General features: G+C 42.2%; 1 protein-coding gene across 1 annotated transcript in view; it reads right to left on the minus strand.

Moving 5' to 3' along the window:
• map3k9 (mitogen-activated protein kinase kinase kinase 9) overlaps nt 1–13,973 on the minus strand; it is a 39,915-nt gene that overhangs the window by 14,966 nt on the left and 10,976 nt on the right. The window lies entirely within an intron of this gene.

Here is a 13,973-nt window from a genome sequence, read left to right on the forward strand (position 1 = left end):
AATCTCGTAAATCAAAAACTCAACAAAACATAAACATTTATGTGCTTCTCAACATAAACCCAACCATGACGTAAGCGTTGGGGATCATTATGTAGCGACTCAGGCGAATCAAACACACAATCGCCAGTTACATTTAACAAATATGTTTTGAAAGTTGTGCTCACTAGCATACCTTCCCCCCCAACACAACAGAGGGAGATTCTTCAGTCACCCTGGAAACCATCTGATAAGATCTTTTTATGGCCGGAAAGAATGTGGCCACAGAGCTTTTGACACAGAGACACAGAGCTTTTGCCTCAAATTATAGACAAACCATCTATAAATGAACATGCACCCCAGGACAGTATATGTAAACACATAATTGTTTTGTAAAATGTTTCTTCTGTATGGTATTTTGCATCTTTTTGTCTGTGTCTTAACAAAGTACTAGTTCAGATAACCTCATATATGTCATGTCTCCTATCAAATTAATGCTCACTTCACGACTTACACTTCCAGGTATATCACTTATTCAGAAAATGCAGTGTGTGTTTGTTGCATTAATTATAGTATGAAGACTCAGAGACCCACTGAGTCGAACCTTCAAACAAAGAGCAATAAAGTCTGCTGAGGAATTTCCCGCCGGGAAATCCCAACACTCTCATTGGTTAAGTCTAACCCTGGAGGGTGGGACTACGGCCAGACCATAAAAGGAGGACCTCGGATGCCCTCCTTCTCTCTTACACTCCCCACTCTCTCTTCTCTCTCTGGCTGAACCAACACGTCTTTGTGGCTGGCCCTTGAGCCAGGCCACCAATGCAGGCCCTCCAAGCAGGCCTCAGCTCTTCCAAAAATCTTCTCTTCTACAATCCGATCTTCAAGAACACGAAGCATCGCTAAAGCAAACAGCCGCTTCCCTCCCAACCTCGGAAAGGACCGCCGGACATGCAGGACATTTGAACACGCAGAGACACATACGCACACAAGCGAGAAGCCAAAACGAAACCACAAAGAATGCAAGTATTCTTATTCTTACTGCTGTAAAGAGGGTGTGTTATTCTCCCGTTGGGATAAATTAACTCCGTGAAGGTCGTATTTGGTTGAATTGAAGGAAAGTTGTGTTTCTTACCCTCCCCCACTCTCTTTGTCTCTCTCTCTCTCTCTCTCTTTGTCTCTCTCTCTCTCTTTTATCTCTCTCTAACTTCAGTCTATTCAGTATTCTCTTTTATGTATTCTTTCGTTAATATCTATATTTCTACTCTCTTGATGCATATTTAGTATGTACTTTCTGTGTGAATTGTAGTGTTATTTTTAGTCTGTGTTTATTAAACCTTCAAAAGACATTTAATGAGTTGAATCTGTTATTCTGCCACATACACGAAGTCAATGAAACTTGCGATCTAAACGTTACCTAACTGCTTATGCTACTATGTTAGTAAAGTAAACTGTATGACCATTTGAAATATTGAACTTATCCTGATCAGTAAAGTTAATGTTTCTTATGCGCTCGTAAAGCAGTAATCCATTATTGAGAATTGATTTGAAAAGTCTATAACTAATTTGCAGGACAAACTTAGTAGGATAATTTCAAGCAATTTCATAAAGGGTTACTTGTATTTAATTAAACAATTTTCCCTATCGGAAAATTTTAATACGTAATGAACAACTGGCAAATCATATTCATAAATTCATGAATATTGAATATTAAATCCCTTTTGAGTTAATTATTCCCCGAGACATTAAACTCCCCAGCCAACACACCCATGTGGGGCCCAAAGGGGTTGCTCATGGGCTGATATCTGGGGCCCACCTGGGCTACCCAACTGGGACCCAGCTAATTTTGTCCTCAGTTTCCATGGAGGCCCCACATGGGTTTGTCCAGAAGGGTTGATGGTGGGTATCTTGATGGGCTCATACCGGGCCCACATGGTTAACCCAGGTAGAACCCATTTGGGGCTTACATGGGTTTGCCCAGATGGGTTGAAGATGGGTCTCTTGATGGGCTCATACTAGGCCCATATGGGTAACTCAGGTAGCACCCATTTGGGGCCTACATGGGTCTGCCCATATGGGCTGATGACGGGACCCAGATAGGTGTAATGTTGGGCTCTTATGGGCCACAACGGGTATATATATGGGCTTGCACATTTTCTGTTTGGGTTACCTTATTTTACAGTAAACCCCGTACAGTAAATACAAACATTAGATGTAATCCACTAACTACATTCAAATGTTAAAGGTATTCAATGAACTGAAACCAGTTTATGATTTACGTTATTAATCAAGGTTTATTAGGAACAATTCAAATATGACTATTATAACATTTATAACTTTATAACACAAAAATATCAACAATAAAAAAATGTATACATTAAAATGAAGCTCCTGACAAACTTAATTTGACATAAATTGCATATCTGAACACTCAAAAATAATGTATTTCACAAACAAAATGGAAAAAGAAAACAGTGCAGCTCCTCACTCCTCTGTCGTCGGCCTCCCAACGACCCTTTGAAAAGACAAAATAAATTAAATCAACCATTGTTCCACTTTTTTTATTCCCCTTTTCACACTTAAAGCCTTTTGGTACCCCACATGAAGTTGGTCTAGATCAGAATTTTGTAAATCTGTCCTGAAATACCCTCAGCACTGAACATACTGGCTGTGCAAAAAAGTACATTTTGACCAACTTTTACCACTTTTGAAGTAATTTTGATGAGAAATTAGTATTGTAGAAAATACATGCTGTTACCAATGCTCTTTCTGTTTTGTTGTAGATCATTAAACCATTGTGCTGCCTCATAAGTCTGACCGAAATCAGTTTTGTGAGGTACCTTACTATCTAAGCGCTGCCTGTTAAGTCGTTGGCTGATAGGTCGGAGAGGCAACGAGTCAGCTGCATAAGTTGTCAGATGCAGCCTTTGTATGTCTTCCTCATCTAATACATCTGATTCATCTTATCAGCTTATTATAGAAGACCTGAGATTATGCAAGACCTGAAGTGGGTATGCAGAGCTGACAGATTCCAGGACAAGTCACTGTAACAAGTTACGGTCGCTCTACACTGCGTGCAGATTTTCAGGCACGTTGATTTTCTGATCATATTTTTTTATCAGGCATTCCAAATCACATCAATCTTAATAGCTACTATTCTTTTTGTATTTAATCATTTATGAGTGATATATGATTGGAAAAAAAAAAGATCAGTAAAATCAACGTCCCTCATCTGCACTGTATGTAACAGCTCTCAAATGGTAAAACAATTTTGAATTTGTATTGATATGCACTATCATTCTTATCTTTTTATAGTTTTTATTACCATTTAAAACCAAGCAAGTCTTAAATTATTTACCCGTCTTGCTGTCCACCACGTGCCCTCACAGTGCGGTGTCCTCCCCTGTCCCTGGCACCGAATAGCCACTTTGACACTGCCTTTTCTGCGTCTCTTCTGGTAATAGAGTTTGTAAGCACATTTTTTTTCAAGCTTCCTGTAAAATATTTAAAGAGCATTAAAGTGAGATTCAATTCCAACAAAAAGGAGTTATCTGCACTTTGACATTTTTCAGGAAATAAAATAATGGTATCAGATATAATATCTGCTATACACAAATGGTTTCTGTGGATTTTTACAAAAGTGACAAGAGCAACATTTTTGCTCCAAAGGTTTATTATATACCAATCAAACACAGAAACAAGGGCACAGGGCAATATTTAAAGGGATGGTTTACCTAAAAACTAAATTTGTGTCATCATTTAATCATAAATAGTTATACCCATCAAGTTTTCAAGTTTTCTTGTAAACACAGTCGGTTATGTCTAAAGTAAATGTAAACAGTTGAGAAATTGGATTTCATTATTTTGGATAAAAGCATTATGTCTTATCTCTAAATGAAGAACTGGCACCTTGCAGAACTGTCCTGGTGCGGTCTGGAGTAACACCCGTTAAAGGAGTTGAAGGTGGAGGGGGCTGACACACCCATTTCAGGTTTTGCAGTTTCTGCTAATGAGCTCATGATTTGAATCAGGTGTGATAGATGAGGGAGACATACAAACTGTGCAGGGCTGGTGGTACTCAGGAGAAATTTGAGATTTATATTTGGGGGAAATATCCCTAATTTCTTACATAACCAATTACTTATTTCCTTTTTTTTCTACTGTTTTCAGTTCAATGAATTATTAGCTAATCAATGACAAACAATTTCATACCTCTTTGAGAAGTACTACATTCAGATTAATAATTAGAATGATGCATATAGCCTAATTAATTATTAAGTGAAGATCCGAACTATTACTATGACTCAAGTATTACCAAATCCTTCAGAAGCCAATGTAAATTATTTGGAACAGTATTCTTGAGTGTTAAAAAACAAGATGACGTGGGACGCTTTGCTGCTTAGAGGTGTTTTTTTTTTTTTTTTTTTGGTTCATGCGCTCATAGCGCTTCTTTATAAAGTCTTTATATATTTAAATTAACACTAAATAAAAAAAGGAAAAGAAGCACATAGGCAGGAACGCTTGTCTCATAATTACATTGGAAATATAAATAAGTCCTGCTTTCATTCTGGGAGTTTGATGTGCACACTTTACACAAACTAAGAAATTACTACCATTGAGGGATTTATATCGGAAAACAGTGGTAGCCTACAATTTCAATGCTGAAGTCTCCAAAATATTTGTAATAATTCACAGTTTGTATACTACTAATTATAAGAAAATAAGATTATTTCTATAATAGGGTACAGTTATGCTTATCGTTTGGTCATGGCGCCGGAAAATGCCACGATTTAGCGAAGTCTAACTAAAATTTTAACTTAAAAAAATCTATGATTAACCTTATGCTTTGAAAACAATGTACTTTAATTAACATTTCAGTTTAGAAATTGTTTGTTCTTACCTTGAATCCACTGGCAGTCAGCAAGAAATCCTGTCTTTCAGCAAAGTGACAGAGGCTGTGACAATGTGCGCGCTTCGAAAGCCAAACCAGACGAGATACAGGGTTGCCAGGTCCACACAACAAAACCCCTCCAATTGCAAATAAAAAGTTGCGGAATCACGGCCAAAATGCGCCAAAACGCGGCGGATGGGAGATAGAAATATTGCTAGGGTAAAGCCAACTCAAACCTGTGGACTACAGGCAACAAACATTCCACAGCAATAATAGTGTAAAAGTAGCCAAATTTCAGACTTGGCAACACTGAACCAAGCGTCATTAAATGACCTATAGCAGGTATGTGAAAACTGACAGCAGGTTTGTGAAGGGATTTTAAAAGGAAAAATGGAGGCAAAATAGTGTTTTTTTAATAGATTTTTTTATTCGCTTTTTATGAATTTTGAGCGGATTTTAACATGCTTCAAAGCCTGCGACATCAGGAGACCAGACAATGACCAGGTTTAAAGCCTAACCTATGGTTTAGTTAACATATTATTTCTTATGTTAAATGTAACCGTTACAATACATTTTCACATTTATATATTTACGTCCAAGACTTTATTGAAGTAGCCCAGCCTACTTCTTTTTTTTTTTTTTTTTTTTTTTTTTTTTGATTATTCAAATGCGTTGTACTTTTTATGACATGGCATCGACTGATTCAGTCCAGCAAACATGAAGACAGTGGACACAACTCGGATGATGTCCCTCTGGCTGAGCCAGGGTCTCTATTGTGCAGCCCATCCCGGACCAGCATGGTCTCCCACTCAGCTCAATGAAAGTGTAGCGTACATACAAATGTTGTCTTCTGTTTTATTTGTTAATTTAAATTTGTGTTCTTTCTGATGTTAAACCTAAATTATACTGTATAAATAGTTGTAAAAAGTAGCCTACTTTATGTAATGTATAGACCAAAGTATTTTAATTTACACATTTTAATTTGACCGGAAAATATATGTATAGAAGAATTAGTTTAATGTACAAATTAGAAATTGCATTAACAAATAAACAATGTACAGAACAACCACTTCTCTTTTATTTTTTTTTCACAAAAATAAAACACAGCAACACATTTCAAGTTACATATCAAAAATAAACAATGTATAGTATTACTCTGGTTAGTTTACAAATAGCTTGCTTTACAAAAATAACTAATGTAGGCTATAGAACTTTAACTATAGAATTTACCTTAGGCCTACAAATTACAATGGACAACAATGACTTGTTACATTAATCTACAAATAACTTGCATTTCAAAAAAAAAAAAAAAAAAGAAAATGTATAGACTTATGTTTACAAAATAATATATAGAAAAAATGTTCTGTGGTTCCCGGCCACGAGTGCACATTTAGAGAGAACATTCAGCCTTTGGAGGAGACTTTCGGTAATAGGCCATCGTGACATTCATTCATGGTTGAAAATTAGGTAAAATTGCAATTGTGTTGGAATTTTTAGATTTTTATTAGATTGAAGTCACATTGTGTTAAAGTGTGAAAATAAAATAATTATTTCAAGGTTGCATATTTGTGTGCTATCTACCCATGTAATCAACCTTTGGAATTGACTGTGTTTGCACTTGTCTTTTTGGTAAAAAATTAATTAGCTGTGTAGCCCATTTTCAACCCATGTACTCATTTCCCATTGGTGAACCAACTAGGTCCCACATGTGGAGCCCAGCTGGGTTTACCCATGTGGGACCTACTTAGTTCACCCAAGTGGGCCCCAGATAAGATGCCCATTTTGAGCCCATGCCCACTCTGTACCCCTGTAACCCATGTTTAACCCATGTGGGCCCCACATACACGTGTTGGCTGGGTCATGAGTCGTTGTTGTTACATGTATTTGGTGGAGAAAAATGCGAGCAAGTTTCAAACGTTTGTGTATGTGTGAATGATATTCATATTCTATTCATTGTGTGTTTTTGGAGTATTAATAACCTGCACGCGCGTTTTTGTTTCGTTTTGTTTTGGTGTTGTTTTGTGAATTGAACGGTCCGCGCAAAGCGAACCCAGGCATAAACAGATGCTGAGAAATGTTGAAGTAGCCGGATTATATTAATGAAATATGAACGGTACGAAAATCTCCGCGTGATCTCCGAAACCCCCTGCAGCCGTAGGCACAATAGGTTTTATCCGCGTGATTTCCAAACAAATGTATTGTAGGAAACCCATACATTTGACTCGAGCAATATATTATGTGTTCCATCAAAATAATGAGATTTTGATGATGTCTGTAGACACGTACGTTGCGTTATCCCGCTTGATCTGAACTACTGAAAGTTTCTATCATTGCGGAAGATTGGGACAGGGCGAGACTCTCCTGTACAATATAAGGGGCCTCAGAATAATTATTATATCGTTAAGATAAACGATAACTCCTGGTTTAAGTCTGGCTTAGCTAACCAAAGACCTGAGACCTAAAACATTTGAATCAGAGATGCTGAAAACCGTCAGCCATATTGATAAATGTCTATTGGAGTCCATGTAAAATGCGTGAATAGGCAGAAGATAAATTCCTGTTTGTCACCCGTTTCGTTGCTCGTGCACATAAAGTGCAGTCATTTTTAAATGATCTGCAAAAGCCAGTAAAGTGCAAAACGCCAGGGCGACTCAGAAATTGCAACGCCGCTTGCAAACCGCCAGAGGGCGACTCAAGAAATTGCAACGCCGCTTGCAAACCGCCAGAGGGCGACTCAAGAATTGCAACGCCGCTTGCAAACCGCCAGAGGGCGACTCTAGAACCAGACAAAGCCATCTGGTGAGCATTTCCGCCTAACTAACTCTAGTCTAGGGCGGGCGCAATAGCGCCATCGTGTGGATAAATTCGGATAGTTTCACTCTCCGTTATGTGATTCTGCCTTAACAAAATAAGTTTGAGCCTATAAATTGTTTATTGCTTACTGTTGTACACAGTTTCATTTATACAATTTTTCTAGCAACAACCAAATCTCCTTTCTCGCTGATTAAACACCCTTATTCGAATTTGAAGTTTAAAAAGAAACATAACTTCCTCTAACTCAAAGTGAAATTAGGTTTAAGTCACACAGTCCAATTGGAAGGAAGGACGCCACCGTGTGGTTATACCCTGTTAAGTCAGCGCAACACTAAATCACTACTCCCTTTCTGATTAATTCTTTTATTTGGATAACTCCCACTTAGAGATTAATCGTTATAGGATAAGATTTTTGATTGGCTTTCTTTTATTTGATTTTCCTTACAGGCTTATTTAAATTTCATTTAAACTTGCTTTGAATTTAATTTGAATTAAGTTGAGCTTCTAATTCTTTTATTGTATTTTATTTTATTTATAATTTTATTTTAATTTTTAATTTTAATTTTTAATTTTAATTATTTTTTTTTTTTTTTACATTTTTATTTTTATTTTTATTTTTATTTTTCTCTGCAAAAGTTTTTCTGTTCCCCTCCCATTGGGAATAAAGCTCAGTCTGGTAATTACAAACGGTATCAAAAGTGCTTTTTGTTTTATCATTACTTGACAGAAACTTTTGCCTTTTTCTAAATTGCTCTTGATATTTAATCTTCCACGTAAGCGACCTCAATCCACCCCGGATGAGCTAAATGGGATAACCCATAGTACAAGCCGAATTTTAGTATATCTTGAGCATTAAGCCTATTAATTTTCCCTAACACTCCCGGCGCGCACGCTGACATTCCTTTCATTACAGACCAATTCATCTTGTGTTTGTTTCCACTGTGCTCTTTCCTATCCTCACTGTTGGACTATCACGATTGTGTTTCTTTCAGTTCACCAAGAGACCCCAAGGAGAATTAAATAGTCCCGGGACGACCGAGCAGCAGTTCACCAAGTGACCCCCCAGGGCTACCGCCCACCTAATTGTCTGAATTGTCTAATTATCTAACTGTCTAGATCAGTTAGCCAAAATTCCCAGCTATCCGTACGATAGCTCATTAGCTTAGAACAAGCTTGCATTGGCTCTCTCTCTGTGTGTGTGTGTGTGCTGTGTTTCTTTCGTCCGCAGTAATGTTCCGTGCACCCAGTTCCGCCGTCCCGTGGGACCGCCTAACGACATGGCTGGAAGCGCTAACGGCCACCAGTCAAGGAAGTCTGGGCCAGCCAAGCCAGGAGCAACTGGACACCGAGCTAGACCAGCTGATGACACACGACCCCACGCACAGCTACTCCAACAAGGAAGTGGCCAAGATCCTCGGAAGCCTCGCCCACGTCCTCATCGCACAGGCACGTCTAAGCGAAGGGAGCTACGACAACCTGGAACAGGAGGCAGCAACGCTAAAGCTTCAAGCCAAGGAGGCCCGGAGAGACCAAGCCCTCACCCAGCTTCGTCTAGATCAGCTTCTAGACACAGAGAAAGACGACGAAACAGACAAAGAACAAAGAAAAGAAATAGAAAGACTTCAAAAGACCCTGAAGGAGCTCCGTCGTGACACCGACCGACGAATACAGTCAGAGAAAGACGCCAGGAAACACCTCGACGAAAAGCTTCGGCGTGGCGAATCCCTCCTGGAAAGAGCCCATGATGAACTTAAAAACAGAGACATTAAAGCTAAAGTCTATGCAAAACATTTGCAGTCGGCACAAGCCGAGATCGACGAGCTCATCCAGCAAAGACACGAGCTCAAAGATGAACTTGACATGGTGCAAAGAGAACTGAGACAATCATATATAGTGCAACGTTACCGGAAGGGGGAAACACACAACACACAGTTTCCCCTGACCAGTTACTCCGCACATTTTAGCCATGAAGCTACGAAGGGGAATGACAGCCCCCTGTTTAAAAGAGCACCCGCCAGTCTCCACGAATCCCCGTCAGCAGCAAAGGAAAGGACGCCCTTCCAGGAAGTCAAGGTCAACAGCCACGAAGCTTCAAAGAACCTTGACAAGCTGGCCAGAAATATTCCTACCTTCAGCCCGGACCCGGCAGGAGGACACGACGTCCACGCATACTTAAAAGACATAGACTTTTACTTGCAAACTGTCGCTCACGCGAACAACTGGGACAGACTGTACCTGCTCAGGGCCACGTCTAATCGTGACGTACGCAGCTTTCTGGATCGACAACCAGAGGCCATCAAAGCGGACTACTGGCATCTACGACAAGCTCTAATTCGTGAGTACTCCGACCCCGAGTCAGACCAGGGGTTCATCACTGCCATGGACCTCAAGCAAGCTCGACGTGAGACCTCACAGAACTTTTATAACAGACTGCGACGTGCCTACTTCGGGACACGTAACGACCCAGGCATGGAGGAGGACATCAACTTCAAAACTCTTTTCCTCCGAAACCTGCACCCTACCATCAGTTACCACCTGGGGGTGCTGGCGTGCCCGCGCAGCATGGGCACGCAACAGTTAAGAGACTTGGCTCACAAAGCTTACGTCAAACAGAAAACCATTTCTGAAAAGACTGTAAAACAGCCCACCATCTGCCCTGTCTCTGTGCACCACCCAGAGCTAACCCTAGAGGGCGCCAAACAGAACCACAGTTACCGACCCGTCAACAGAGAGTCCAAACCACTCCAAGCCAGCAGAGGGCAGCGTGGTCATAATGGCGACCGTCCACGGTACCAGAGCGATCGCTCTGAAGGATCCTGGGACCCGCCTCGCCCAGAAAGCCAGCGAAGAGGCCACTCTCGACGGGACAATGGTAGGCCCAGACCTGAACCCACGTCTGGCAAAGAAAGTGTAGCTGCTTCTGAAGTTACAGAGCTCATAAAGATCCTGAAAGAGCTCCTCCGACAGAAACCTCACAAGGAAGACAAGAAGGACGGACCAGGTACAGCACGACTAGACATGATACCTGAAATCAACCTTCCCGCCCTTCCTGCAACTGAATCATCCACCCTGAACACTGTTCCCCAATCACGGACTAGTGTACTAACTGTTGCACCCCCACATGTCAGCAGCACACCCACACGACAGCTGACAGCAACAGCCTCTAATCAAGACAGTATCATGGCGCAGCCCAATGTACCAAAAAGCGCTGTTTTGATTGTTTGCACGCATAATGAGACACTTGACACATATCCAGACGGCTTATCAAGCAACACACAGGTCCCCACACCAAGATTCCTGGGAAACCTAATCGAGAAGGGGATGGCTCGAAAACTCTATCTGACTATCACTATGGAAAGGGAATTTAAGCTCGAAGCCCTAGTTGACACTGGCTCCGACCTCACGCTTATATCCGCCCAACTATTTGAAAGACTCAGATTTGAAGCACAGAGGAAAAATCGCACCCTTAACCTTCACACTTGTAAGCTAAATGTGCAGTCGTATAGCCAAAACGACATCCAGCTCAAGCACGTAGCTTCCATCCACCTGACAATTGGACCTATGAGGCTGATACACCCAGTCTATATCTCCCCTATGAACACTTATCCGTTTCTCATCGGAAAAGACCTGCTGGACCGCTTCGAACCCGTACTGGACTTCAAACAGCTGAAAGTCTGGGCTCAGGTGCGTGACCCTCTGCCCCTTCAGACACACACACCGTCTGAGCAAGACTGTCAAGTCACAGAGGTCACGGGAACTCCCACAGAGCCAAACTGCCAGGTCACAAAGGCCACGGGACCCCCTGCAGCACACTGTGACAACACAGCCTCAGCCCCAAAGCCAAGTTCAAGTTCGCTACTTTGCACATTTCAGCTATCCAAAGACTCTGATGCCGTCTGCCCCCAGGTCATGAATGACCTACAGCTGAATGACATTATCACAACGAACAGTATCCCTGCACTGTGGGCAGACAACTCAACCAAAAGTCTACCACTGTGCAATACAATCAGTAAAAACACACCACACGGCGACATGTGGGCACCCCCGCACCCCACATCCAGCCCCATTGTTGCAGTGCTAACTAACAGCAAGCGATGGACACCGGCTACAATGCCGGCCTTGCAGCTGCTACCGCTAACTCCGCAAATTTCCAACAATGATATTGCGGATATGCAAACCTCTGACACTGCAATAAAGACAATTCTTGACCACCTCTCAGACCCCTCCAACCACCCTATCACTGACTCTGAGCTCATTGATGACTCTAGCCACAAGCATCTACATAACTCCAGACACATGATGCGTATTATGGACAACATTCTCTGGTGTGCACCCGATGGCAACACAGCGCCACAGCTTGTAGTGCCACGGTCGCAAAGGGGGGTGATGCTAATGTACGCCCACAACACACCATGTGCTGGACACCACGGCACCAGAGCCACGTATGACACACTGAAACAGGTGGCATATGGGCCTGGGATGCATCAAGATGCGGCAGAGTATGTTAGAGAATGGCTAGTTCGCTGCCGGTTCCAACCAGCAAACCCGAACCACAGAGCCCCACTGCAACACAGAGGGACCACGTTCCCATGGTCAAACCTACAAATCGACCGGGTAGAACCCCTGCCCAGGTCCACAAAAGGCAAAAAGTACTTTCTCACAGTGGTGTGCCAGTTTACCAAGTGGGTGGAGTGTCAACCAGCACCCAACGACACCGCCCAGACCACGGCATACCACCTGATGAATCACATCTTTTTCCTGTCAAGATTGCCACTGAGAATCAACTCAGACAGAGGCATCCACTTCACTACTGAGGCCATGCAACAGATCTGGAAATGCCTAAGAAACGCGGCCGTGATCATGCTCCTGTGCCTCCAGACAATCAGAGGCCAGCCACCACCAGACATCATCACACCGGGTCCAACCTCGGGCATCGCACTGAGAGAGAGCAACCTGGACTGCTGATCACCAACTGCAAATGAATCCTCAAAAGAAAGACGTACTCTCCTGAACTTCACATCAGCAGCGCAAGCTCCTCCAGCCCTGCACACAAACGCAAAGGGGGGGAGGAGCCCAAGCCCTCTGCCTAACCTTACACCAGCTTCAAGAACCTTCTCCTCCAACACCAGTTAGTCACCTTGTAGGCAATACTGCCAAGCCCCACACTATGTCATGCATGTGATTTGAGAAAGAAGGCCTTAAACGAACACAAGGCCGCCTCTGAAGGGATTCTCAAAACCCCAATGACTTTGAACTTTGAAACAGAGAAACCAAAGTGGATCACCAGAAGGCACCCAGCCTGGCCACAATGCGAGGCACCCTCTGAAAAGTTCCTAGTCAGCATAGGACATAAAAGTGTCAAGATGCAGTCCATCTTCCTAGGCAGGAGACCTAAAGGACTGACTGGCCATTGCGAGGAACATGGTTCCACCCAGGGCTGCAGAAAGCCCACAGCACACCTGCACCACACAAACAGACTTCTGGATGACAGGTGACGCACCGTCAGGGCACCTGCTGCCTCGACACCTGCTGCACAAGCACAGAGACCTGAACTGGGCTACTGTCTGCCTTATCTGCCGTGGAACGACCATAACTTCCGGAGACACAAACAACTGGAGCCTAACATGGCTATGGTGTGTCTGATCTTCCTGAATCTTTGATATCGCTCGTTGTTGTCCATAGGAGGGACAACAACTAGCGAAAGGGGGGATTATGTAGCGACTCAGGCGAATCAAACACACAATCGCCAGTTACATTTAACAAATATGTTTTGAAAGTTGTGCTCACTAGCATACCTTCCCCCCCAACACAACAGAGGGAGATTCTTCAGTCACCCTGGAAACCATCTGATAAGATCTTTTTATGGCCGGAAAGAATGTGGCCACAGAGCTTTTGACACAGAGACACAGAGCTTTTGCCTCAAATTATAGACAAACCATCTATAAATGAACATGCACCCCAGGACAGTATATGTAAACACATAATTGTTTTGTAAAATGTTTCTTCTGTATGGTATTTTGCATCTTTTTGTCTGTGTCTTAACAAAGTACTAGTTCAGATAACCTCATATATGTCATGTCTCCTATCAAATTAATGCTCACTTCACGACTTACACTTCCAGGTATATCACTTATTCAGAAAATGCAGTGTGTGTTTGTTGCATTAATTATAGTATGAAGACTCAGAGACCCACTGAGTCGAACCTTCAAACAAAGAGCAATAAAGTCTGCTGAGGAATTTCCCGCCGGGAAATCCCAACACTCTCATTGGTTAAGTCTAACCCTGGAGGGTGGGA

Source organism: Pseudorasbora parva, chromosome 17 (assembly GCF_024679245.1).
Source record: "Pseudorasbora parva isolate DD20220531a chromosome 17, ASM2467924v1, whole genome shotgun sequence".
Lineage (NCBI taxonomy): Eukaryota > Metazoa > Chordata > Actinopteri > Cypriniformes > Gobionidae > Pseudorasbora > Pseudorasbora parva.